Source organism: Pseudophryne corroboree, chromosome 1 (genome assembly GCF_028390025.1).
Source record: "Pseudophryne corroboree isolate aPseCor3 chromosome 1, aPseCor3.hap2, whole genome shotgun sequence".
NCBI lineage: Eukaryota > Metazoa > Chordata > Amphibia > Anura > Myobatrachidae > Pseudophryne > Pseudophryne corroboree.
Window position 1 is genome coordinate 351321859 of NC_086444.1, and position 27703 is coordinate 351349561.

The window sequence follows — 27703 nt, forward strand, 5'->3', positions numbered from 1 at the left end:
GGGACAAGGGGACCGAGGGTCTCTGTGGGACAATAGGTAAGTATGTGAGTGTGTAAGTGTGTATGTATGTAAAATAAAGCTTTACTTTCACGGTGTGTGTGTTTTTGTTTTTTTTGGGTATTTTCTTGTAGTAGAACTAGAGGTACCAGCGGGCCTGTTATTTCCCCGCATGCTGGTACTTGTGGTTCTCTAAGTACCAGCTTGCGGGGGAAGCTTGCTGGGACTTGTAGTTCTACCACACAAAAAAACGATATTCTATTTTTTACACAAAGGCTATCAGCCTCCCATCCACCGCCCACGGATGGGGGGGACAGCCTTGGGCTTCACCCCTGGACTTGGGTGGCTGGAGGGGGGGGGGACTTGATTTAAGGGGTCCCCACTCCTCCAGGGTACCCCGGCCAGGGGTGAATAGTTGGGGGAGTAATGCCACGGCCGCTGGGATCTATATAAAAGTGTCCCCCGGCTATGGCATTATCTCTCTGGCTAGTGGAGCCCGGTGCTAGTTTGAAAAATACGGGGGACCCCTTCCCCGTATGTTTTTAACCAGGACCGGATGCAGAGCCTGGTGCTGATTGTATAAATATGGGGGGACCCCAGTAATTTTTTACCCTGTATTTTGACAACCAGGGCTGGCTCAAAGAGCCCAAGGCTGGTTATACATAGGAGGGGGGATCCCATGCAAAAAAAAATTTATTTTTAACTCTTTAAACACCTCAACATGTACACAATGATCTCACTGATCAGGCCGGGTTTCAATGTGTTATGTCCGGCAGTGTTTTACTAATCACTCCCGTAAAACACTGCCCGACAATACGAATCCCATCGACATCCGAAAATACGACAATAGAAAACTCGTCAGCTTAGTAAATTTGCCTAGATGAATTCAAAAAGTTGCAGTAAAATACGTCCGATAAAAAATGAGATTAAACTCCCATCAAATCGGCACAAACACAAATTTTAGTAAATATACCCCAATGTTCTATGCTCAGGTGTTGGATATTGGATGGTTTCAATTACCAGCATGGACTGCACCTGGCAGCTGTGTATTTAGTATTTCTGATCCCAGCACTCAGGGCTGGGTCATTGATGTTCACTGATGTTTAGTGTTACCTGTTCATGTGTTTTGGCTCTGCTGAGCCAATGAACTTCTGTTTGGATTTTTGTTTCATGTTTTGCCTTGCCAAGATACTATAGCTAGATACCGGCACCTGTTTATATTTCTTTGAGCTTTTGTGGCTGCCAAGCTAAAGGAACGCTGCCATTAATCAGGGTACCATTCTGCTTTGTGTTTCTGGACTCTCTTTGTGTTTCTGGACTCTGTTTGCTTCTGTCATTACTAATCAAGTTCTGCTTTATTTAGTGCAACATCCTTGATAAGTTCATCACATATCAAATTGCTTATGTACCCACATCCCCAGTATTCATGCAGTTTCCCCTTCCTGGGAACCTGTGTTTTCTAAGGTTGTTGGCATATCAAGTTTATTTGCACCCTCCTGCCATTGTAATTTCCCGCAATAAACCTCATACTGTATTCACTGCTACAATTCTGTGACTTGTGACTTAACCAGCACACAGGGGGGTTTTATCACTGTTTATATTTTCAGAACAAAGGCATTCAGAAAATCAGAATGGCTTTTGTCCTTTAAGATCACATACAGGGCATACATCCAAACATAGAGATGTGTCCTAACACATCTTTGCAAAAAATTGCCCTATGGCATGGACGTGAGTATTGTGGCATAGCGTAACTGTAGCCTTCCTTTGTATTGCTAATTAACGCCAAGGAACTAAGTGATTAAAAGTATGGGCAGCAGCAAAACAGCACGCCCCAGCCCGTACCTGACATGTGCCTCCAGCTCTCTCTCCCGTATCGGGTAGCGAGGGCATCGTTCCTCCAGACATGAGGTGCTGGAAACCTTAAAGCCACATTCTACAAATTAGTGCCATCCTCCTGCGCATATGGGGTAGTAATCTCTTCACACCTTTAAAATCTGCCCCTACCATATCCTCTGCCTATGATGTCTTCTGCTGTTCCTCAATCTGGAAAAAATACTTCAGCAATTATTCAATAACATACCCTCCAACTGTATCTATTTTGGTAGGTACAGTACCTTTTTTCTGTGGTCTGTACCGATTTTTGACGCCCCTTTCCAAATTTGTACCGATTTTTATGTGTAAAATGTTGGAGGGTATGCAATAATAGTGTCATTTTGCACTGTTGATGCTTACACTCACTATCTAATTATATGTATTGCTTGGGAACGTCTCATTCTTGTAGGACTGCCAGGGAGTGAAAAGGTAATGAGGGAATTATATACCATTTCCCCCCCCCCCCAAGGAATCCTCAATGGCAGCATAATATTCTCACCTATTTGTTGAGATTATGATTTTTTTCAGGAACAGCTTATTAAGTTTAGCAAAGGCACCAGAGTAAGGTGGAGTCACACTGTATGCCTTCTGACAGAGCTTCTTTTCCTGTTTCTACTCAGTTGAAAGTAATACATCGATGTAAGGATGCCAGGTTGTATTTCAAGGAAATTAAATTAAGGGTAAATAATTCTCTCATATTTCATGGCTTATTTACTTCATTTAGGCCCATTAGAGCACATCAAAGTCAGTAAATATAAGTCACACTTGCCTACTTTTGAAAAAGCATTTCAGGGAGATGTGAAAGTACTGTGCAGACGTGTACTGCTTCATCTGAGAGACATGTCATAAAAAATACTTACCCCCCCCCCCCCCCCAAGAATGTAACAGCTGCACAATGGGGATAAGGGGAAATCAGGGAGATTGCTAGTCTGTTCAGGGAGTGAGGGAGATTGCTACTGTTTCAGGGAGTCTCCTGCAGAATGAGGGAGAGTAGGCAACTATGTTGTGTGTGTGTGTGTGTGTGTGTGTGTGTGTGTGTGTGTGTGTGTGTGTGTGTGTGTGTGTGTAATTAATGTGTGCTGGGGAGGGGGTGTCATTAATGTGTGCTGGGGAGGGGGTGTCAATGTCATAAATGTGTGCTGGGGAGCAGTGGCGTGCGGTGAGGTCATTGGCTGGTGAGGCACTGCAGCCATAATGATCCGCAAAGTCCGGTGATGAACCTTACCGCCACTTGTGATGTCATGGAAGTAGGCTGACAGTGCCTGCCTACTTCTAGTTTTTTATTTAAACATTTATTTATTTATTTTAAAATATGTATTTTAGGTAGCCCTTGAGTTGAAATAGTTGGGGGATTTGGGATCAGAGTAAGGTACCCCTTTTTATACCTTATAGGAGACAGTACCCCTTTTTACACATTACGGCAGACAGATTCCCCTTTTTTACACATTAGGCAGACAGCGTCCCCTTTTTTACACATTACAGGAGACAGTCCCCCTTTTTACACATTACGGCAGACAGCGTCCCCTTTTTACACATTACGGCAGACAGAGTCCCCATTTTTTACAAATTACGGCAGACAGCGTCCCCGTTTTTACACATTACGGCAGACAGCGTCCCCGTTTTACACATTACGGCAGACAACGTCCCCTTTTTTACACATTACGGCAGACAACATCCCGTTTTTACACATTACGGCAGACAACGTCCCTTTTTTTACACATTACGGCAGACAACGTCCCGCTTTTACACATTACGGCAGACAGCGTCCCCATTTTTTACACATTACGGCAGACAACGTCCCCATTGTTACACATTACGGCAGACAGCGTCCCCGTTTTTTACACATTACGGCAGACAATGTCCCGTTTTTACGCATTACGGCAGACAGCGTCCCCGTTTTTTACACATTACGGCAGACAGCGTCCCCGTTTTTTTACACATTACGGCAGACAACGTCCCCGTTTTTTACACATTACGGCAGACAACATCCCGTTTTTACACATTACGGCAGACAACGTCCCTTTTTTTACACATTACGGCAGACAGCGTCCCCGTTTTTTACACATTACGGCAGACAACGTCCCCTTTGTTACACATTACGACAGACAGCGTCCCCGTTTTTTACACATTACGGCAGACAACGTCCCGTTTTTACACATTACGGCAGACAGCGTCCCCATTTTTTACACATTACGGCAGACAGCGTCCCCGTTTTTTTACACATTACGGCAGACAACATCCCCTTTTTTACACATTACGGCAGACAACATCCCATTTTTACACATTACGGCAGACAACGTCCCTTTTTTTACACATTACGGCAGACAACGTCCCGTTTTTACACATTACGGCAGACAGCGTCCTCGTTTTTTACACATTACGGCAGACAACATCCCGTTTTTACACATTACGGCAGACAACGTCCCTTTTTTTACACATTACGGCAGACAGCGTCCCCGTTTTTTACACATTACGGCAGACAACGTCCCCGTTTTTTTACACATTACGGCAGACAACGTCCCCTTTTTTACACATTACGGCAGACAACATTCCGTTTTTACACATTACGGCAGACAACGTCCCTTTTTTTACACATTACGGCAGACAACGTCCCGTTTTTACACATTACGGCAGACAGCGTCCCCGTTTTTTACACATTACGGCAGACAACATCCCGTTTTTACACATTACGGCAGACAACGTCCCTTTTTTTACACATTACGGCAGACAACGTCCCCGTTTTTTACACATTACGGCAGACAACATCCCGTTTTTACACATTACGGCAGACAACGTCCCTTTTTTTACACATTACGGCAGACAGCGTCCCCGTTTTTTACACATTACGGCAGACAACGTCCCCTTTGTTACACATTACGGCAGACAGCGTCCCCGTTTTTACACATTACGGCAGACAACGTCCCTTTTTTTACACATTACGGCAGACAACGTCCCGTTTTTACACATTACGGCAGACAGCGTCCCCGTTTTTACACATTACGGCAGACAACGTCCCTTTTTTTACACATTACGGCAGACAACGTCCCGTTTTTACACATTACGGCAGACAGCGTCCCCGTTTTTTACACATTACGGCAGACAACGTCCCCTTTGTTACACATTACGGCAGACAACGTCCCCTTTGTTACACATTACGGCAGAAGTCCCCTTTTTTTATTTTTCTTACACAATAGAGAGAGAGAGTGAGAGTGTGAGTGAGAGAGAGAGTGTGTGTGTGTGTGTTACTCACCTTGGGGGGGCCACGATCCACCATCCATAGGACAGCTGCGGCGACGCTCCGGAGCCCCTTAGAGCGGAAGACAGACGGCGGCAGCAGGAAGCTGCTCTCTGGGGCTGAGAAGGACGGCGGCGGCTGGACTCACGGACGACGGCCGCGGCGGGACTCACGGACGACGGCGGCGGAGGGACAAGGGGAAGGCGCGCCTCACACCCCTTGCAGCACCGGGACAGCTCCCCTCCCGCTCTGCTGAATCCGTGCTGACGGGCAGCCGGCAGCTTCTCGCTCCACACCGCTGCCGATGCTGGTCACTCTTAGCTACAGGGGCGTGCTATGGGTTGAAAGCACGCCCCTGCCACTCCCCAGTCAAAGCGGCACTTCCACTAAGTGCCGCTTCAGATGCATTTTATAATGGGCTTTACTGCCCAATTCTTTGTCCCGCCTCCCCGCTTCCTTCCCTTTACACTGACAGCGGGAGGCACCGACAGCGGTGCCTCCTAAACTCATTCATAAAGAATATGTAGACCCCAAGAATCATTAAAATAATATAAAGCCTAATGCATATACTTATGACACAGAATCTGTGTCATAAGTATTTCTTTTATATCATTTTAATGATTATGACAGGGGAGGCACTGCCTCCCCTGCCTCCCCTGACTGCACGTCCCTGCTGGGGAGGGGGGTGTCATTAATGTGTGCTAGGGCGGGTGTCATTAATGTATGCTGGGGGGTGTCATTAATGTGTAATGGAGGGGGGGTGTCATTAATGTGTGCTAGGGCGGGTGTCATTAATGTATTCTGGAGGGGGGGTGTCATTAATGTGTGCTAGGGCGGGTGTCATTAATGTATGCTGGGGGGTGTCATTAATGTGTAATGGAGGGGGGGTGTCATTAATGTGTGCTAGGGCGGGTGTCATTAATGTATGCTGGAGGGGGGTGTCATTAATGTGTGCTGGGGAGGGATGTCATTAATGTGTGCTGGGGAGGGGTGACATTAATGTGTGCTGGGGAGGGGGGTGTCATTAATGTGTGCTGGGGAGGGGTGACATTAATGTGTGCTGGGGAGGGGGGTGTCATTAATGTGTGCTGGGGGTGTTATTAATGTGTGCTGGGGGGTGTCATTAATGTGTGCTGGGGAGGGGGGTGTCATTAATGTTTGCGGAGGAGGGGGTGTGATTAATGTGTGCTGGGGGTGTCATTAATGTGTGCTGGGGAGGGGGAGTGTCATTAATGTGTGCTAGGTCAGGTGTCATTAATTTGTGCTGGGGTTAAGGGTTTCATTAATGTGTTCTGCGGGTGTGTGTAATTAATGTGTGCTGGGGACAGAGGGGGTCATTAATGTGTGCCGGGAAGGGAGGTGTCATTAATGTGTGCAGAGGAGGGTGGTGTCATTAATATGTGCTGGGGAGGGGGGTGTCATTAATGTGTGCTGGGGAGTAGTCTCATTAATGTGTGCTGGGAGGGGAGTGTCATTAATGTGTGCTGTGGAGGAGTCTCATTAATGTGTGCTGGGAGGGGAGTGTCATTAATATATGCTGGGGAGGGGGGGTGTCATTAATGTGTGCTGGGAGGGGAGTGTCATTAATGTGTGTTGGGGAGGAGTCTCATTAATGTGTGCTGGGAGGGGAGTGTCATTAATATGTGCTGGGGAGGGGGGGTGTCATTAATGTGTGCTGTGGAGGGTGGGTGTCATTAATGCGTGCTGGGGAGGGGTGTAATTAATGTGTGCTGGGGAGGGTGTGTAATTAATGTGTGCTGGAGACGGTGGGGTTATTAATGTGTGCGGAGGAGGGGAGGTGTCATTAATATGTGCTGGGGAGGGGGGGTGTCATTAATGTGTGATAGGGCAGGTGTCATTAATGTGTGCTGGGGAAGGGGTGTCATTAGTATGTGCTGGGGTGGGTGGGTGTCATTAATATGTGCTGGGGAGGGGGTGTCAATGTCATTAATGTGTGCTGGGGAGGGGGGTGTCATTAATGTGTGCTGGGGAGGGTGGGTTTCATTAATGTGTTCTGGGGGGTGTAATTATTGTGTGCTGGGGAGGGGGGTGTCATTAATATGTGCTGGGGAGGGTGGGTGTCATTAATGTGTGCTGGGAAGGGGGGTGTCATTATTGTGTGTGGAGGAGGGGGTGTCAGTAATGTGTGCTGAGGAGGGGGGTGTCATTAATGTGTGCTGGGGAGGGGGTGTCAATGTCATTAATGTGCGCTGGGGCGGGTGAGTGTCTTTAATGAGTGCTAGGGCGGGTGTCATTAATGTATGCTGGGGAGCGGTGTCATTAATGTATGCTGGAGGGGGGGTGTCATTAATGTATGCTGGAGGGGGGGTGTCATTAATGTGTGCTGGGGAGGGATGTCATTAATGTGTGCTGGGGAGGGGGGTGTCATCAATATGTGCTGGGGAGGGTGTGTGTAATTAATGTGTGCTGGGGACGGAGGGTGTCATTAATGTGTGCTGGGGAGGGGGGTGTCATTAATGTGTGCTGGGGAGGGGGTTGTCATTAATCTGTGCTGGGGAGGGGGGTGTCATTAATGTGTGCTGGGGAGGGGGGTATCATTAATGTGTGCTGGGGAGGGGGGGTGTCATTAATATGTGCTGGGGAGGGGGGGTGTCATTAATCTGTGCTGGGGAGGGGAGTGTCATTAATGTGTGCTGGGGTGTGTCATTAATGTGTGCTGGGGGTGTCATTAATGTGTGATGGGTAGGGGGGTGTCATTAATGTGTGCTAGGCAGTGTCATTAATGTGTGCTGGGGGGTGCGTTCTGGGGGGTTGTGTCATATTAATGTGCTGGGGAGTGGCGTATTAACAATGTGTGCCTATTAATGTGTGCTGGGGAAGGGGGGTCATATAAATGTATTCTGAGGAGAGGAGTGTCATGTTAATGTTTGCTGGGGGGATAATTGGCACGTGTAAAAGGGTGCTCTACCTGGTGCAAATTGTAAAAGGGAACTCTACCTGGAATAATGTGTGGCTGGCTCTACCTGGCGTTGTAAAAGGGAGACTATACCTTGCGCAATGTATAAAAAGGGGCTCTACCTGGAATAATGTGTGACTGGCTCTACCTGGTGCAATATGTAAAAGGGGGCGCTATCTGGCGTAATGTATATAAGTGGTACTACTGTGTGGCGTAAGTTTGAATAATGGAGACTACTATGCATCATAATTATTTTACGCCCCTATATTTTTGCCCCGTGCCTTTCTGCATGCACTGTCCATGTTATTGATCTTTGAGGGGGGGGGGGGGGGCGCACCAAAATGTATAGTTACAGCTCTGAGGATGAGATAAGTCACATTTGTATTTGTAGACAGGCGCAAAATTGATAGTTTGCAGGAGGACGCCGAACACTCGAGCATGATATGGGGGGGGGGGGATCAATACAGGGAGAGGCCATGACTTGGGGGAGAATCAATACAGGGAGAGGGCATGACATGGGGGAGAATCAATACAGGGAGAGGCTTTGACATGGGGGATAATCAATACAGGGAGAGGCTTTGACATGGGGGAGAATCAATACAGGGAGAGGCTTTGACATGGGGGAGAATCAATACAGGGAGAGGCTTTGACATGGGGGAGAATCAATACAGGGAGAGGCCATGACATGGGGGAGAATCAATACAGGGAGAGGCTTTGACATGGGGGATAATCAATACAGGGAGAGGCCATGACATGGGGGAGAATCAATACAGGGAGAGGCTTTGACATGGGGGAGAATCAATACAGGGAGAGGCTTTGACATGGGGGAGAATCAATACAGGGAGAGGCTTTGACATGGGGGAGAATCAATACAGGGAGAGGCTTTGACATGGGGGATAATCAATACAAGGAGAGGCCATGACATGGGGGAGAATCAATACAGGGAGAGGCCATGACATGGGGGATAATCAATACAGGGAGAGGCCATGACATGGGGGAGAATCAATACAGGAAGAGGCTTTGACATGGGGGAGAATCAATACAGGGAGAGGCTTTGACATGGGGGAGAATCAATACAGGGAGAGGCTTTGACATGGGGGAGAATCAATACAGGGAGAGGCCATGACATGGGGGAGAATCAATACAGGGAGAGGCTTTGACATGGGGGAGAATCAATACAGGGAGAGGCTTTGACATGGGGGAGAATCAATACAGGGAGATGCTTTGACATGGGGGATAATCAATACAAGGAGAGGCCATGACATGGGGGAGAATCAATACAGGGAGAGGCCATGACATGGGGGATAATCAATACAGGGAGAGGCCATGACATGGGGGAGAATCAATACAGGAAGAGGCTTTGACATGGGGGAGAATCAATACAGGGAGAGGCTTTGACATGGGGGAGAATCAATACAGGGAGAGGCTTTGACATGGGGGAGAATCAATACAGGGAGAGGCCATGACATGGGGGAGAATCAATACAGGGAGAGGCTTTGACATGGGGGAGAATCAATACAGGGAGAGGCTTTGACATGGGGGAGAATCAATACAGGGAGATGCTTTGACATGGGGGATAATCAATACAAGGAGAGGCCATGACATGGGGGAGAATCAATACAGGGAGAGGCCATGACATGGTGGATAATCAATACAGGGAGAGGCCATGACATGGGGGAGAATCAATACAGGGAGAGGCTTTGACATGGGGGAGAATCAATACAGGGAGAGGCTTTGACATGGGGGAGAATCAATACAGGGAGAGGCTTTGACATGGGGGATAATCAATACAGGGAGAGGCCATGACATGGGGGAGAATCAATACAGGGAGAGGCTTTGACATGGGGGAGAATCAATACAGGGAGAGGCCATGACATGGGGGAGGATTAATACAGGGAGAGGCCATGACATGGGGGAGAATCAATACAGGGAGAGGTTATGATATGGAGGAGAATCAATACAGGGAGAGGCTTTGGCATGGGGGATAATCAATACAGGGAGAGGCCATGACATGGGGGAGAATCAATACAGGGAGAGGCTTTGACATGGGGGAGAATCAATACAGGGAGAGGCCATGACATGGGGGAGGATTAATACAGGGAAGGGCCATGACATGCGGGAGAATCAATACAGGGAGAGGCTATGATGTAAGGATGACGCCCTCAGGCGGTACTCACCGATCCAGGTAAGTCAGGAGTACAAGTGCTTGTCCATGCTGGGGAAGATGGAAATGCTATAGTGACGGCTGTAGGGAAAGGAAACGAACTGTGAACCACAAGCTGTGCTGGGACTAGGATATGATGGAGTGCCGTTGGCACTCCCAGGTGGTTGCTGGTTTCACTGATTAGGTGAAAATCATCACAGGCACAAGGCCTCAGCCACCCAACTTTCACCTATTCAGCACTCACGCGCTGAGGTGTGCTGGACCTTGCACAGCCGAGCAAGGGGGGCATTCCGAGTTGATTGCATGTAGCAACTTTTTGCTGTTCATTCGATCAACTAGACGCCGCCTATGGGGGAGTGTATTTTAGCATAGCAAGGCTGCGATCGCTTGTGCAGCTCTGCTATGCTAAAAAAAGTTTTGTGCAGAACAAGACTAGCCCTGCAGTTACTTACCCTGTGTGATGGATCCAGCGATGAAGGTTCCGGAATTGACGTCAGACTACCGCCCTCCAAATGCCTGGACACTCCTGCGTTCGGATCTCCATGGCCGGAAAACGGTGAGTATTCGCCCCGGAACGCCTCCCCTCTGTCAATCTAATTGCGATCGAGCTAGCGATCACTTTCTTCTTTTGTCTGGTCATTGCCCGACGATGGCTGTCGCTGGTCAACGACACGCATGTGCATGTCCGACCCGTTCGCACTGCAGCTATGAACCGCAGCATGCGAATGGCTCGGAATGACCTTCAAGGTCCACAGAATCGGCACTCAGGGAACAAACTGACACAGAGGGATACTCGCGCCTTGATTCTTGTCACTTTGCGGTGATGTGCTGCAGCTCCTTTGGGTCAAAGCACAACAGCCTGTCTACGCTAACCGCAAACTACCCTAACTCCATGTGGCCGAACTAACTGCCTTTCATGCGACCCAAACTATGACAACACGGGTCTAAGTAGACAGTAACTGACATATAACATAAACTAGATTTACCTAACTATCAGTAACTCTAGACGATACTTCAGTAACATTTACAACACAATATGCAATATAAGAACAATAAACAGGAGCATGCAGTGACCCGAACAATGAAATCAAGGATAAGAACTACCCAATCACCAGCCCTGCTTGACCTGCAGTGACAGGATCAGACCTTGAGGGTACTCCGGAGTAACCAGTGCCGGTTTACTATGGAGTTGCATGCTGTAGATTTATTGACCTTAAATATTCCCAGCCAAGAGTAATTAAATTATTTCAACCTATTGCCAACCTGGCAATGGCAGTTTGGGGGGAGTCTGTGGTAGTCTGGGCCTTTTGCCCAGATCACCTTTATAACACAGCACAGTCCTTTTGGCCTGCCTACTTGCAAAGATTATGACTAGGACCTAGCGCCCTCTACTGGGAGCTCAGGCCTAATGCCTGTATTTACCCACGGGCCTAGTGCCCACCTAATCGGTCACAAGTGATCACTACATCAGGGACGTGCGGGGAGCTAAATGGCTCAGGAGGCACTAGCTGGCCCCAAAGCCAGATTTACACACAATATATGAGTCAAAGGGTACATCTGGGCATTATACACAGGTGCAGCAGTATAAACTCCTAGAAATTTGGTGAGTTTTGATCAGAGATGTGCGGAAAAGATAGATAGGTGAGGCACTGCCTCACCTGCCATAGTGTTTTTACTCCACAGTTTTGGCTATAAAAATGATTAGAATAATGCAAAGGAGATATTTCTAACATATTCTTTGCATTTATCATATACCTTACACAGTCAAAACTCTGGCACAAATGTAAGTATGACAGGAAAAGCTCTGCCTCACCTGCCTCACCTCACCGTACGTCACTGCATTACATATAAACAGGGCCCAGTTCTCCTGACTAGCACTAAGGCCTAGTGCCTGTGTTGTCCCACAGGCCGAGTGTTTGCCTAACTGATGATCAGTAATCTTGGCCTAATACCAAGATTACTATATGCAACAAAAAAGTGGGCCCACTAACTCTCAGGCCTATTGCCTGTTTGTACCCACAGGCCTAATGCTTGGCGACTCGGTGGTCTAGGCAGGATTTATAATAGGGTGGTGAGGGCCCAGGGCCACCTACCATACTCAGTGGGAGAGGCTGCAATGGGAAGCTTCGTTAGCTCTTTTCCTTCCCACATGCTGCAGCACTCTCCGCAAGTCTTCTTCCGCCGCTGGGCTTCTTTCTCCGCCGCTCCTTCTTCTCCGCCGCTTCTTCTTTTTTTCCTTCAGCGTCCGGCACCCGACTGAGCTCCGCCGCTGCTCAGCGTCTAATACAAGACGCTGGGAGGAGGCAGAGCTATGGTGTGGCGGGCTCCTATTGGTTCGCCGCGGCAATCGCTGATTGGCTCCCTATTGGTTGCCAACCATCCTGCAAACCAGGATCGGCTCACGGTTGGCACAGGATTAAAAATCCTGGGTGCTGATTGGAGGAACTTGAATCCTCTCGGATCCAAGCTTCTCCATGGCTGCGCCCCTTTGCCACCTCCCCCCCCCCCCCCCCCCCGCCCAACGAGGACCGTCACTGGCATCGACATCCGCAGCCCGCCTTACAATGATATGGGGGGAATCAATACAGAGAGAAATTATGATATGGAGGAGAATTAATACAAGGAGGAGCCATGACATGGGGGAGAATCATTACAGCGAGAGGCTATGATATGGAGGAGAATTAATACAGGGAGGAGCCATGACATGGGGGAGAATCATTACAGCGAGAGGCTATGATATGGAGGATAATTAATACAAGGAGGAGCCATGACATGGGGGAGAAACAATACAGTGAGAGGCTATTATATGGAGGATAATTAATACAGGGAGGGGCCCTGACATGGGGGGAGAATAAGCAGAGAAGAATCAATACAGAGACTGCAATAGGCCATTATAAATAATAGAATTTATACAGATGTGTGTGATTTGGGAGGGGGTATGATATGATTTCTCTCTACATTTCTTCAGTATCTTTAGCTGTGCATTTATATACTTTTGTTTCAATGGATGCAGTTTCACCCAAAGCAGATAATCGGGATGTAGTTATGTGACCGCCGGCCACATTACCTTCACCTACATCCCGCCCCCTCACTATCCCGACGGTCGGCATGCCGACCAACAGGGACTAGTACCACTCATGGGTGTCCACGACACCCATAGAGTGGGAGTAGAACCTGTGGTGAGCGGGATGCTGACTGCCTCGCAGCCGGTCACGCGGCCCCAACCCAGATAATCATAGCATCTGACTGATAATATAAATGTATGGCTAATATGCAGAGAAAATGTTATTGGTAAGAAGTTGCAGAAGAGAACATTTACAACATAATAATGTTACGTGCAGATGAATATCTGCTCCAAAATATACATAGGCCATAAGTAACAACATCATAGCAGCATTTCATTTCCTACTAATTTAGTACCATTCCCTGACTATTTAGGCAATTCTCTTGTAATGATGTTTCCTTTAATATTTTTTTTTAAATGAAACACAGCAGACTTAAGTGTTTATGTGTAAATTCTGTTTCTTTCAAACCTTTTAATGCTGTTCTCTAAGTGTGCCTAATAATACACTTTCTTGCAAAAGTGCACTCCAATATAAGTACGTACAAATCCCCATCTCTGGTGGACCTCAAAGGTGGCATGGAATTAAAGGGCAATTTGTATTAAGGTGCTGTGTGCACCCACCACTGTGTACCTGGATACATCTTAGTTCAAGTGGGCATCTTCACATTCCCCAGTGCTGTGAAATGTGGGTTTGTACAGCCAGGACAGGGACACAATGAGGCGATCTCAGTATCTCAGTCCTTCCTCTCTGGCAGTACTGAATGTGACCAAGTATACGTGCACTGAACTCACTCTTTATGCTGCTGGTCAATACTGCCCCATATGCAGGAAGTACAGGTCCTCAATGTTGTAAATGTTTCATTTCCGGTAACTAGACGGTATACCGTGTGCTAAACCTGGGCCTGTTCTTTTGGAAAGGTGCCAGGCATGTCCAATTTATTCCAAAGCAAAATGTTTTTTAGACAAGATGAGCCCCATTTGCCATACTCATGCACTGAGAAACTATAATGTTCTCTCCCAAATTCTTCTTTCCCTTATCACGTCACACATTTGTAATACCACAATTTGGATTTGCATTAGAAGCCAAGTTCATTAAATTAATATAAAATATATTTCTGTACATTTCAAACTGCTGGCACATTTATTTTTGCACTTAGCAATCGCTAATTACCATGAAAGGTGATTTGAAGTTGGAAAGATTGACTTTGTGCAATCACAGCATCTGCCAGATTACGTTATGCTGCCCAGAGGATTTTAATGTAAATATATAAAGGCAGATTAGCTGTTTGTATGTTCACAATATAATCTCTCATATTTCCAGCCAAGAAGCATGTCACTCAGGGTAATTATAGGAATGTATTTTTTCTCCTGTCAAATGTGTTTTCAGTAAACACATTCTGTATATATTCCTAATTATCTTAAAACTGTTGATGACTATCCTTTTGGATCCAAACTGAAGTGGTGCAAAACAATACGTAGCTTTTACAACACACTGCTCTAAATCATTGGCTTTACTGCATATTAATACAATGAAATATACATAAATTGCATAAATATATGGACCTAAAATCTGCTCTTAAATTCAAGTAATGTCGTAATTCTTCACTTGAGCTTTTATGAATGCAATCAAGGCAAAGACAGGTCATCAAGGTTATTATAAAAGACATGCCATTTCAGTGTTAAGTATGATCTACAAGAACAACTCTTATACTTATAGCATTTAATAACTATGTGTGAAAGATACTAGATGTACATACAGTTTTGTGGCATAAATAGAACAATTTCGATACCATGGATGCACGCCAAAATGCATGGAACATGTCTATTTGTAAATATCTTACATTTGCAGAACAGGGCAGGAAAGAAATGAATGAATATATTAAGGGCTTGTAGAATTAAGGGTAGGATGCCCACAATTGATGCAGCCAGATAAGACTTAGATGCATATACAGATGAGGCCAGGGGTACTAATTACCCCTTCCTCCGCACATATAGTACTTTTCATTCAGTTTCTTTTCGGGTGGTCCAATAACCGTGGTGGCTGAAGGAGAGTTAAATATGTGAAGGTGACCGAAGAAATCTACTGTGGTGCTGGGAGAGGCTGCATTGGGAAGCTTCTTTTAGCTTATTTTCCTTTTCACCACTGCAGCACTCTCCGGTCATCTAGGGCAGCGGTGTCTCCTCTTCTTTCTTCCACCGGGGCTTCTTCCATAGCCATGTCTCTCCAGCCTTCTGTCATAACTCCAGCTTCCTGCCTCATCTTTTCAGCCTCCTGACCCATGAGTCACTCCAGCCTTCTGCCTGTGTCTCTCTTGCATCCTGCCCCCTGTAACTCCAGCATCCTGTAGTAATGTCTCTCCAACCTCCTGCCCCCTGTCATTCAAGCCTTTTGCCCCATCACTCCAGCCTCCTGTCCCTGTCACTCCAAGCTCCTGCCCCATAGTTATCCTGCCATCTCTCCAGCCTCCTATCTTTCCAGCCTCCTGACTCCTATCACTCCAGCCCCCTGTCACCCCAGCTTCCTGCCCCTTGTCTTTTCAGCCTCCTGCCCCATGTGTTTCCCCAGCATCTTGTCTCCATGTCTCTACAGCCTCATGCCACCATGTCATTCCAGCCTCCTGTTTACATGTAATCCCAACCTTCTTACCCTATGTAACTTTAGACTCCTGTCCCTATGTAATTCCGGCTTCCTGTCCCATGTAATTCCATTTTCTTGTCCCTTGTAACTCCAATGTCCTTACACCATGTATTTACAGCCTCCTGTACAATGCTATTCCAGTCTCCTTTCCCCTGTTACTCCAGCATCTTGACCCCATGTAATTCCAGGCTCCTGCCGCCAGTAACTCCAGCATCCTGACCCCATGTAATTCCAGGCTCCTGCCGCCGGTAACTCCAGCATCCTGACCCAATGTAATTTTAGTCTCCTGCCCCCTGTAATTCCAGCCTCCTACCCATGTCTCTCTAGCCTCCTGTTCACATGTAATTCCAGCCTCTTGCCCCATGTAATTCCAGCCTCCTGCCCCCATGTAATTCCACCCTCCTGTCTCCATGTAACTCTAGTGTTCTGTCCCCTGTAATTCCAGTGTCTTGCCCCAATGTAATTCTAGCCTCCTGCCCACATGTATCTCCAGCATCCAACTTGTGTCATCTCACCCCTTCAATTTACCTTTGCCTTTGAACATCCTGCATGCTCCTCATCTCACTCTGCTTCCTGGCAGCGGCACAGCATGGAGGAAAGGTGTATGCGCAGATAACGCATGTCAGAGGTCTTGCATCAATCCTACTGCCCAGTAATCAAATATTGGTGGTGGGGTGGCACTAATCTAGTAGCAGCTGTGCTACCGGTGTGACTACGGCTAGAATATCATGGCTGCAGCACCCTGCTTGCCCACCCCTACAACCACCACTGATGCTGCACTTTTATATTTGTGTGAAACTGAGTCTCTCAATCTACATACGAAGTTGTCCAATGCTGAGACTGCTGCCTTTTCCATGCCAGTTTCTGCTTCATAACAGATTCTGTCGCACACAGTTATTCAAGTGTCACATATCAAATTAATCAGCAGAGTCTCCTGGTGCGTCCTAGCCACATCACATTGCGACTGAGATTTGCGGAGTTGCATAGGACCTGTCAGCTCATTGGTGCCAGGCATCTCCAGCTGCATGGCATATTGAGGTTAGATATATGAAGTGTACCTTGTTATTTAGATCTTGGAATATTTTTGTCTGATGACCTCTGCAGTTTCTACCTTGTCTCTGCAAACTCCATGGCTGGAAATCACTATTTTGATAATCTATCACAGTTGAAAAATACTTTTCTTGCAATTCTCCATTCTTTACAATCCCCCTTTGCCAACTTTTTCCAAAATCCCCCTGCATTGCATAGAAATTCATAAGGCTGTGCAAATCATGTCTTCACTTTGTTCACTTTGGCCAAAAATGTGCCTTAGTCTGGTTTATTAATACATGAGATGCAGCAGTGTACTGCCAACAACACTGACAAAGTAACTTGTTAATGCTCCGAACTTAAATTATTATAATATCTTTCCCCCTAACCATCCAGATTTAATCTGGACAGGCCTGCTTTAGCTGCACTGTCCTACTGTCCCACCTGTGGACTGCACTGTCACGATGTCACACCTGTAGTGTGCAGAGGTTGGGGGATACTCTGTCACTCTGCTGTAGATGCAGACCAGCGGTAAATGACTGAAAAAAAGTTTTTAGCAATGAAATATACGGTAGATTATACCATGTTCTTTCATTTTTTTACATTTGTATTACCTTTTTCACTTTTCTATAAAAGTGGAACTGAACGTCCAGCAAAGCCATTTCACATATGCACATATGCAGTTTTTGTGGATGAGAAATATAATACTATTTAAAAAGTTAAGTATGTGTCTGGGACAAGGATGTTAGGGGGATCAGGGGCGGTAGGGTGAAGCTTTGCCTAGGGCACCTAGAAACCTTGCACTGGCCCTGATGGCACTGTATATGTAGGCCAGCCTTCCGCAAGCCACTCGCTTATCTGGGTAAAGAGGATGGTCCAAAGACTGCAAATTGTGGCACTGTACAGCAGTGTGTCGGCCCACAATTATGCAACTGCAGTGCCAGCCCTCTCTTGCCTCTACTGATGATTTTGGCATTCACCTAGCGGGCCCTCTTAAAGCTGGCCAGTATGATATACACTTAGTATATTGTGTATATATATATATATATATATATATATCTCTCAAAACGAGAACAATGGGGGCACTCCATAGTGCATGATTCCTTTTTTCCTTTTTTTAAAAGCAATTTTATTCACACGTAAAATGTAGGTAATGAATGACATAACAGAGACGATGGTAATTCACCATAAGTATAACAGCATATAATTCGATCCAAACAATTGCAAACAGCTTACACAGCATGCACATTCAATGATTCCACAGGACGTTGTCCACATCAGGCCATGCCTGAAAGAGAGGTACTTTTACCACTTATTAAGGTACTCTTCTTAACTTAGGGGGCCCTTGATTTTGGGGTGAAGTGCTATCACCGTTGAATATTAACATACTACGAAGAGGGCGCCATATCATTATTTGCTTTAGATACCTTTAAGGCCTGTTCTGAACATCAGGCTACCTGGAGAATAAGCAGCCGCCCAGTAAGGAAGGGGAGTGCAGAGACTTTTCCTACAGTGAAACCGAATGGACAACTAGACACACAAAATCACCCCTAAAGAAGGGGTGCAGCGACATATACCATCCATCCCCCCCACAGTAGAACTCTGGAACTCCTAGCTTTTCCTGGTAGAAAAATAGAAGTCCGGGTTTTCCAGCTCACCCAGATCCAGCAGGAATTCAGAAGCAGGAGAGGGGGTTAAAACTCTGAAACATCCACTCCACATGGCACTGATGCCTGTTAGAGTCCAGCATGTAGGATGCAGTTTTGTAGTGCCAGGGACTTTGGACATTAGCTGTGCCAGGAGAGCATGGCGGATTGTGGCTGCAGGTCATTGCAGCAGAATGACTGTTGAGCACGGGAAGTGCTAAGACATTTGCTTTCATTTGTTAATTTTAAGTTGTATACCTTTGTGACCAGGCCTAAGCCTGTGTATGCTATGTGCAGTGTCTGATGCCAGTAAAGACATTGCGTTTTACCGGAAAACCTGCCTACCGCGTCCTTATTTCAAGTACCCATTTTACAATAGCAATAGTTCCAGCATGAGTAGGGTGGGCACTTACCAGACTTCAAATATAATAGCACATCAGAATTTATTTGAAAAAGTCCATACAATCAATGGTCATCGACGTTTCAGGTTTAGAACGTTTGTCAAGAGTCCATAGATACAGCATTACAGCAAATAAACAGCACATCAGACAATCCCTTATTATCTATAGCTATAGATACACAGTAAATATATCTAAATATAATACATATTTTGTCTCCTAGAAGAGCATGCAGTAAGTTACAAGCTTTGCCACTAAATATAAGTCTCATACATTAATGAGCACTGGAATTTCTATACTGAGGTATGAAAAGCGCAAGCAGATGTTTTTAAATGAGAATTGAGCTCTTAACACAGCATTATAGTCAAATTAATGCTATGTCATCATGAAATTTTCATTTTGTTGTGAAGCTGTAACCCAGTCTATGAACCAGTAGAGATTTGAAGAGCAAGAACTGAATTAGAATCTCAGGATGACACTGACTTATGCTGGCAGCTATCCACTATGAGGCAACCTAGGCAGTCACTTTGATGGACATTATCATAGTTAAAAAAAACAAGTCCGGTCAATGAAGTGCCATTTCTCATGACTAGGGATCCTGCGGCAGGTGGAATTAAATGATTTCAGGGAAAGAAGAGGAACTGGAAAGAAGTAGGAAGCAGACGCATTAGGTTCTTGCCAAGACTAAACACAACTGATATGTGCTGCCAAGGGCTGGCACACTTCCTACCAGATAGATTTGTTGTTCCTTTTTTTGCAGGGATTGTAGTGTGCTAATGTTGCAACACATTTTACATGGTTGGATTTGTCAGTAGACCAAAGAAGTATTGGAGACAAGAAACTATTTGGCTACACTCCCAACACATATTTTTCCTCACCAGATGGTTCATTTTGAAATATATATATATATATATATATATATATATATATATATGTCTGGAGAAGGAAACTGGCACTCCGTTTAATGTTCCAATATGTGCCCTGGCGCCAGTCATGAAAAAAACATCAACCAGTGAGAGGAGGGGACACAGCATTCACTCTGTGAGTGCCATGTCCCCTCCTCTCACTGCTATATATATATATATATATATACATACAGTGATCCAACACCTGCTAATAGCCAGAGTATCTGCCGTGTGCAGCATGGACAGCAGCTAGACGTTTGCTGAACTATCATTTTAGACACACGTCTGGTAGCCACAAGGTTCATGTTGACGGTAAGCTGCTCTACTGTAGTGTGTTGGTCGGCCCTCATGCACCTTCGTAGCTGATGGTCCCCGCTGATATCAATGGCACGTGGTGCTCTGCAGTTTCCAATTCGGTTGTTTGCAGTGGTGCCATTTGTCCAGTCACAATACACCTTCACCACAGCAGCACGTGAACAGTTCACAAACTGCTGTTTCAGAAATACTGTCACCCCTGGCCTGAAAGCCGATAATAATCCCTTTTGCAACTCTGATATACGTGTATATAGCATTTAAAGGGACATATGATTTAAACTTAAATAATTCAAAGTTGCAATATACAAAGATAACCAGTAAAACTCAAATCTACGGATTTATGAATTCCATATGAATAACATTGCAATGTAACTGAATAAATGTGCAGATCAGCCTAATAAATATTAGTAAAGTGAGACGTTCTAATCTAGGATACCGTCTGTTGTCACAGGGTCAGCATGAACATACCTGGCATGGATATAGAACAGCAGGGTGTAGTTCGAAAGAATCCAGGCCAAGTATTCTGTGTGGTCAAATCTAGGAAACAGCAAGCCTGATTGCAGACACCTGTCAGGTTGTTTTAAAAAGGTATCAGACAGAAGGAACAGGGCTCCTGATGTTAAGATGGTCATCCAGGTGATAGGCCAGGGGGTTGTTACTGTTAGGGGTTCTGGAACTTAGTGGTCGCTGGAGAAATTACACCCTGTTTGTAGAAGACCTGCTGTGATCTGTTATATGACCTGTGTCTTGCTTGTAAACTGCTGACATTCTGCTAAGAACTGCCTGTCTTTGGGAAGCTGTAGAAAAATAAATCTTTCAGTTGAAACTTTAACCCGGTGTATGCGATACTTGTCACATTTGGCGCCCAAACAGGGACCCTTTTGCTTGATGCTACTAGTCATACACAGTCAGATCTGATGGTCGCCAGGGTGGAGGCGTGGGCATCCTTCTCTCTCCAAACTGCACCTTTCGTGTCATCCCGCCTGAGCCCTCCGTCACCTTCTCCACCTTTGAGGTCCACACTATCCACCTCTTCTACCCCATTCACCTCCATGTGGCAGTGATCTACCGCCCCCCTGGCCGCTGTTCACCTTTCCTTGACAACTTTGCTGCCTGGCTTCCCCACTTTCTCTCCTCCGACCTCCCCTCTATCATCCTCGGTGACTTTAACATCCCTATTGACATCACTAATGCTGCTTCCACTAATCTTCTCGCCCTTTCCACCTCCTTTGGACTTTCTCAATGGTCCTCCGCCCCTACTCACAATCTCGGTCACTCCCTCGACCTTGTCTTCACCCACCGATGTGATCTCTCTGATGTCTCTAACTCTTCCTTCCCTCTCTCTGACCACCATTTGCTTTCTTTCACCCTCTCATCTTCCCCTCTCCACTCCACGCCCAGACCTACTATGACCAGACGCAATCTCGGGTCTCTCAACCCCGCTATCCTGTCCTCCCTCGAGACCTTCCTCTCTCCTCTTTCTACTATGACTTGTCCCAACCAGGCAGCCGCCTTCTATAACTCTCCCCTTACTGCTGCTCTCGACTCTGTGCCCCCCCCCCTCTCCTCTGTCCCCCTCCGCCGCTCCAAACCCCAACCCTGGCACACCAAACTTACTAGATTCCTACAAAAATGTTCACGCTCCGCAGAACGCTCCTGGAGGAGATCCCACTCTCTGGCAGACTTCCTCCATTTCAAGTTTATCCTCTCCTCCTATAGCTCTGCTCTTTCTCTTGCCAAGCAATCCTTTTTCCAAGCACTCATCTCTTCTCAGTCCTCCAGTCCACGCCGACTCTTTGAAACTTTCAACACTCTCCTTCGCCCCCCTCCTCCTTCCCTCCCCTCCTCCCTCAATGCCACTGACTTTGCCTCCTTCTTCATCTCCAAAATTGAGGATATTCAAAATTACATCTCCTCCCATCACCCCTCTGCTGCCCCCCAGCCCCCACCATCCCTCCCCTCCATCCATCCCACCCTGTCCTGCTTCCGTCCCACCTCAGACAAGGAAGTCCACTCCCTCATCCTATCCTCCCCCCCTCAACCTGCCCCTTGGATCCCCTCCCCTCCCATCTTCTCCGCTCCCTCCCCCCCGCTGCCTGCTCCCACCTTGCTCACCTCTTTAACCTATCTCTCTCTAATGGCATCTTTCCCTCACCATTCAAACATGCTCTGGTGTCCCCTATTCTCAAAAAAACCAACCTCGACCCTTCATCACTCACTAGCTACCGACCCATCTCTCTTCTCCCCTTCGCCTCCAAACTACTTGAACGACTGGTCTACAGCCGCCTCACAAGCTACCTCTCTAACCACTCCATCCTTGACCCACTACAATCTGGCTTTCGCCCACGACTTTCCACCGAGACTGCCCTGGTGAAAGTCACCAATGACCTGCTTTTGGCCAAATCCAAGGGCCACTTCTCTTTGCTTATCCTTCTGGACCTCTCTGCTGCCTTTGACACCATGGATCACCATCTCCTCCTCTGCACACTCCAAAATGTTGGCCTCTCTAGCACCGTCCTTGACTGGTTTACCTCATACCTCACTAACCGCTCCTTCTCTGTGTCTGCCTCCGGAACCACCTCACACCCTTCCATCCTTCCTGTTGGTGTCCCTCAGGAGGGTTCTGTCCTAGGCCCCCTTCTGTTCTCCCTGTACACCTCTTCCCTGGGTGCGCTCATTAACTCTTTTGGCCTTCAATACCACCTCTATGCTGATGACACACAACTCTACCTCTCCTCTCCTGATCTGTCCCCCTCTGTCCTCTCTCAGGTCTCCAGCTGCCTCTCTGCCATCTCCTCCTGGATGTCTGAGCGCTCTCTGAAGCTCAACATAGACAAAACTGAACTCATTATCTTTCCCCCAGCCAGAGCAACACCCCCTACAAATATCTCTATCACTGTTGACAACACTATCATCTCCCCCGTTCCCCAACTCCGCTGCCTGGGCGTCACTCTTGACTCCTCCCTCTCCTTTGCACCCTACATCCAAGCTCTGGCGCAATCTTGTCGGTTCCAGCTATGCAACATTGCTCGCATCAGGCCATTTCTCTCCCAGAGTGCAACTAAACTTATCATCCACTCACTGGTCATCTCACAACTCGACTACTGCAATGTTCTCCTCACTGGCCTCACTTGCTCCCACCTCGCACCCCTCCAATCTGTCCTCAACTCCGCAGCTAGGCTCATCTTCCTCTCCCGCCGCTCCACTTCTGCCACTCCCCTTCGACAAAATCTACACTGGCTCCCATTCCCTTACAGAATCCTCTTCAAACTCCTCACCCTCACATACAAGGCCATCTCTAATTCCACTGCTTCCTACATCTCTAACCTCCTCTCCCTTCATACCCCCTCCCGCCCACTACGGTCGGCTGATGACCGTCGCCTCTCCTCTGCCTTGGTCACTGCTTCCCATGCACGAGTTCAGGATTTTGCCCGTGCTGCACCCTTTCAGTGGAACGCGCTCCCCCGCTCCATTAGACTCTCCTCGACCTTGCAAAGCTTCAAACGGGCACTGAAAACCCACCTATTTATCAAAGCGTACCCCTCCAATGCATAACCTAGTCCTTAGGCTGCTCCTCCATCCCCCTGCCCCACGCCTTGAACATCTCTGCTTTGCTTGCATACTGCCATCAGGCTTCCTCCTGCTTGTATGCAGCTCATGTCATCTGTCTGTCACCCCTCCCCACTAGATTGTTAGCTCTTCAGAGCAGGGCCCTCTTTCGTATTGTTGTCTACGCCCTCTTCTCGACACATTTCAGTCAGCGACCATCTTTACCTGCTTTTTCTCCTACTGGTAAAGGCTCCTCTCTATCTATGGCCGACAGCCCCAAGTAGAACAATGATTACTCCCTTGCTACTTACATCTAAGCTGTATTATGTTTTGAGAACTGTGGTGCTCTTTGTTACCTGTACTCCATTTTTGTTATTTAATTACTGTTATGCTAAGTTTTGTCTCCCTGTACTGTCCTTTGTACGGCGCTGCGTAACACTTGTGGCGCCCTATAAATAAAATGTAATAATAATAACAAGTGGCAAAGAGTCCTGGAAAAGGTGACTGGACCCACACACAGCGCCAGCAAGACGCATTGCAGAACGCTAGGCCAGGGGGTGGTTTCTGTAAGAGCTCCTGCAACTTAGTGGTCTCTGAAGAAGTTACACCATGTTTCCAAAAGACCTGCTGTGATCTCTTATATGACCTGTGACTGCTTGTGAACTGCTATTCTGCTAATAACTGCATGTCTCTGGAAAGCTGTGGAAAAAGAAAACCTTTCAGTTGGAACTTTTACCCAGTGTATGTGATCCTTGTCACGTTATAAATCGAAAATAATGTATTAAAAAAACTCTAAAGAACACAGATGTAGTGAAATGGTTAGCATTACTGCCTCACAGCACTGAGGTTGTGGTTTCGATTCCCACCAAGGCCCTAACTGCGTGGAGTTTGTTTATTTTCCCCGTACGTGTGGGTTTCTTCCGTGTGCCCCGGTTATCTCCCACATTCCAAAAATATGCTGGTAGGTTAATTGGCTCCAAACAAAAAAGATAAGAACCAGTTGGCCCATCTAGTCTTGTGTGTGTACATGGGCAGACTAGATTGGCCAATTGGTTCTTATCTGCCATCAAAATTCACAAGCCTGGAATAAAATAAGGCTGATTTTCAAGCCTTTTAAAAGTAGTTATCGTCCCAGTTTACTAAGAAAATTTCACCAGGACAGCTGAATGATACCCAACTCCCTAGCAAAACTTCCAGACAGTGGTAAGGTTTAATTTGCAAGCCAGTCTTAATCACTATAGGCATATGTAAGCTGGTTCAGACATGCGAAGTAGCCTGGAAGACATTTATTAAAAAGTTAATTAAGAGAAAAATGTATGACACAAACTTTCTAAAGAGAAAACTTTCAAATAGTTTCTCCAGCAGGAGGTATTGTACAACCACCAGATTTAGGACATATCTCCTTTTAATATATATACCACTAAATTCAGATTTGAGAAGACTATGGCATATATTTACTAAAGCTTCTAAAATTAAAAGGGTGATGTTGCCCATAGCAACCAATCAGATTCTGTCTATCATTTTCTGGGATGCAATAGAGAAATGATAGAATGTTTGGTTGCTATGGACAGCATCACCTCTTTTCAATTTTAGAAGCTTTAGTAAATATATCCCTATGTATGAAGCTTAGAAAAGCTTTTTTTTTTTTTTTTTAGGCACAGGGGATTTCAGGTAATACAGTTTTCTGTGGCGCAGAAGAGCAAAATCTCCACTTGGCAATGGGTTGCCTGCAAATCTGGAAAGGCTTTACTTCATCTCTGAATCCACCTCTTTGCTACCTCTATCAGTTGGAGTACCACAAGGCTCAGTCGGGATCCGGTCTCTAGGTCGACACTATCTAGGTCAAAAGGTCGACATAAGTTTTTCATGATTTTTTTTCTTTTTTTTGAACCTTTTCATACTTAACGATCCATGTGGACTATAATTGGGAATGGTAACCTGTGCCAAGCGCAGCGAGGCATCTTCGCGAGCCATGCGAGGGGACACGGTACACTAATTGGGGTTCCCGGTCACTCTACAAAGAAAATGACACAAAAAAAAACATTAAAAACTCATGTCGACCTTTTTACCTGTCGACCTAGAACATGTCAACATAGAAACCCTGTAGACCTAGTTACTGTCGACCAATAGTGGTCGACCTAGACACTGTCGACCTAGTTACTATCTACCTTCCATACCACACCCGGCTCAGTCTTAGGTCCTCTGCTTTTTTCAATCTATGCCTCATCTCTTGGTAAACTTATCAACTCTTTTGGATTTCAGTATCATGTGTATGTGGATGATACTCAGATCTACCTATCCTCCCCAATTTGTCACAATCTGTATTGGGCCGTGTCACTGAATGTCTATCTGCCATTTCATCTTGGATGTCATCTTACCACGTCAATTCTAATATTTCCAAAACAGAATTAATTGTATTTCCACCGACCAATAGTAGTTACCAACCTGATATCTCTATCACTGTTGAGAACTCGACAATCAATCCTACCCCACGAGCTCGCTGCCTAGGGGTCATACCAATTGTTATGCGCAACGGAATTGGCTGCGCTATAAAAGAAACTTAATAAATAATCATCGACTCTGAACTGTCCTTTGTTCCCCACATTCAATCTATCTCTAAATTGTTCTAACAGTAAAATAAAAGACTGTTGCCTAACGAAGGCTATCGCCAAAATGCATTTAAGAGATTCACACTGAAGCCACTGGGAGAGTGACTTGAGAGTACCAGTGCTGTTTAATATGATCGCAGTGAAGTGATTGGAAGCCAGGAGCCGGGACTTAAGAGCGGAGAGCTGAGCCGGGGAAAATGCCTGAGCCTGGAGACTAAGACGCCCGTGACTAATTGTGCTCTGCGAGTTGTAATGTGCCCCGCTTAGACTGTGATAAATCTTGAATTATTTTAATACATGTACATGCAACCATTAAGTAAAGTGTTTTGGATTTTAAACGAGACTGCACTATCTGCGCCTCCTGTTCATTTGTTGCTATATATATATATATATATATATATATATGTAAAATGATGCAAACCACCTCAGCCCACCTAGTGGCCACTTTCATCTCCTCTTTGGGAGGTGGGGGGGCAGGTTAGGGGGCACTAGGCTGAAGCTTTGGCTAGGGTGTAGAGAGATCTTGCACCAGCCCTGCTTGTGTACCAATGCCTACTTCCCTATAGATTGTAAGCTTGTGAGCAGGGCATTCCTACCTCTATGACTGTCTGTTATTACCCAGCCTTGTCTTTTTTTCACTCTTTCCAATTGTTTTGTTTAGAGATGAGCGGGTTCGGTTCGTCGAGATCCGAACCTCCCCGAACTTCACCTATTTTACACGGTTCCGAGGCAGCCTCGGATCTTCCCGCCTTGCTCGGTAAGCCCGAACGTCATCATCCCACTATCGGATTCTCGCGAGATTCGTATTCTATATAAAGAGCCACGCGTCGCCGCCATTTTCACTCGTAATGCACGAGTGAAAATGGCGGCGACGCGTGGCTCTTTATATAGAATACGAATCTATATTGAACACGAATATAGAATACGAATCAATAATCTATATTGAACGGAGAGGACGTGGCTGCGTTCTCTCCCTGAAAAGCTCCGTATCTGTGCTCAGTGTGCTGCAAATATCTGTGCTCAGTGTGCTGCAAATATCTGTGCTCAGTGTGCTGAAAATATCTACCACAAAATCAGAGATCTGTGTTTATAACCACAGCGCTTTAACACAAGATTATAGACAAATAAAAATCACCATAACGTCCCTTAATGAAGGTTCCTGTAATGGAGTCCTCAAAGCGAATGTTCTGATGGAATTTCTCCAGAGTATAGTAACATGTAAGGGAATAAAAAATAAAGACCAATGTGTAGTAGATTCCTTTTATGTATCCACAGTTCTTAGTGTATTTTTTATATGATCAAGAGGTGGCTTAGGAGCGTACCCCACTCACACTTTGATTAAGAAGCTATAAGCCCATCAAGGTT

The 27703-nt window shown here is 46.2% G+C and overlaps 1 protein-coding gene and 1 long non-coding RNA gene across 10 annotated transcripts in view; one reads left to right on the top strand and one right to left on the bottom strand.

Moving 5' to 3' along the window:
- Nucleotides 1–5475, bottom strand: part of LOC135070123 (uncharacterized) — a 182686-nt gene extending 177211 nt beyond the window's left edge. The window contains exon 1 of the long non-coding RNA XR_010256302.1: nucleotides 5120–5475. This is a non-coding gene — a long non-coding RNA (uncharacterized LOC135070123). The remainder of the gene's footprint in view (nucleotides 1–5119) is intronic.
- The window catches only part of ARVCF (ARVCF delta catenin family member), a 1509311-nt gene that overhangs the window by 971592 nt on the left and 510016 nt on the right, over nucleotides 1–27703 (top strand). The window lies entirely within an intron of this gene.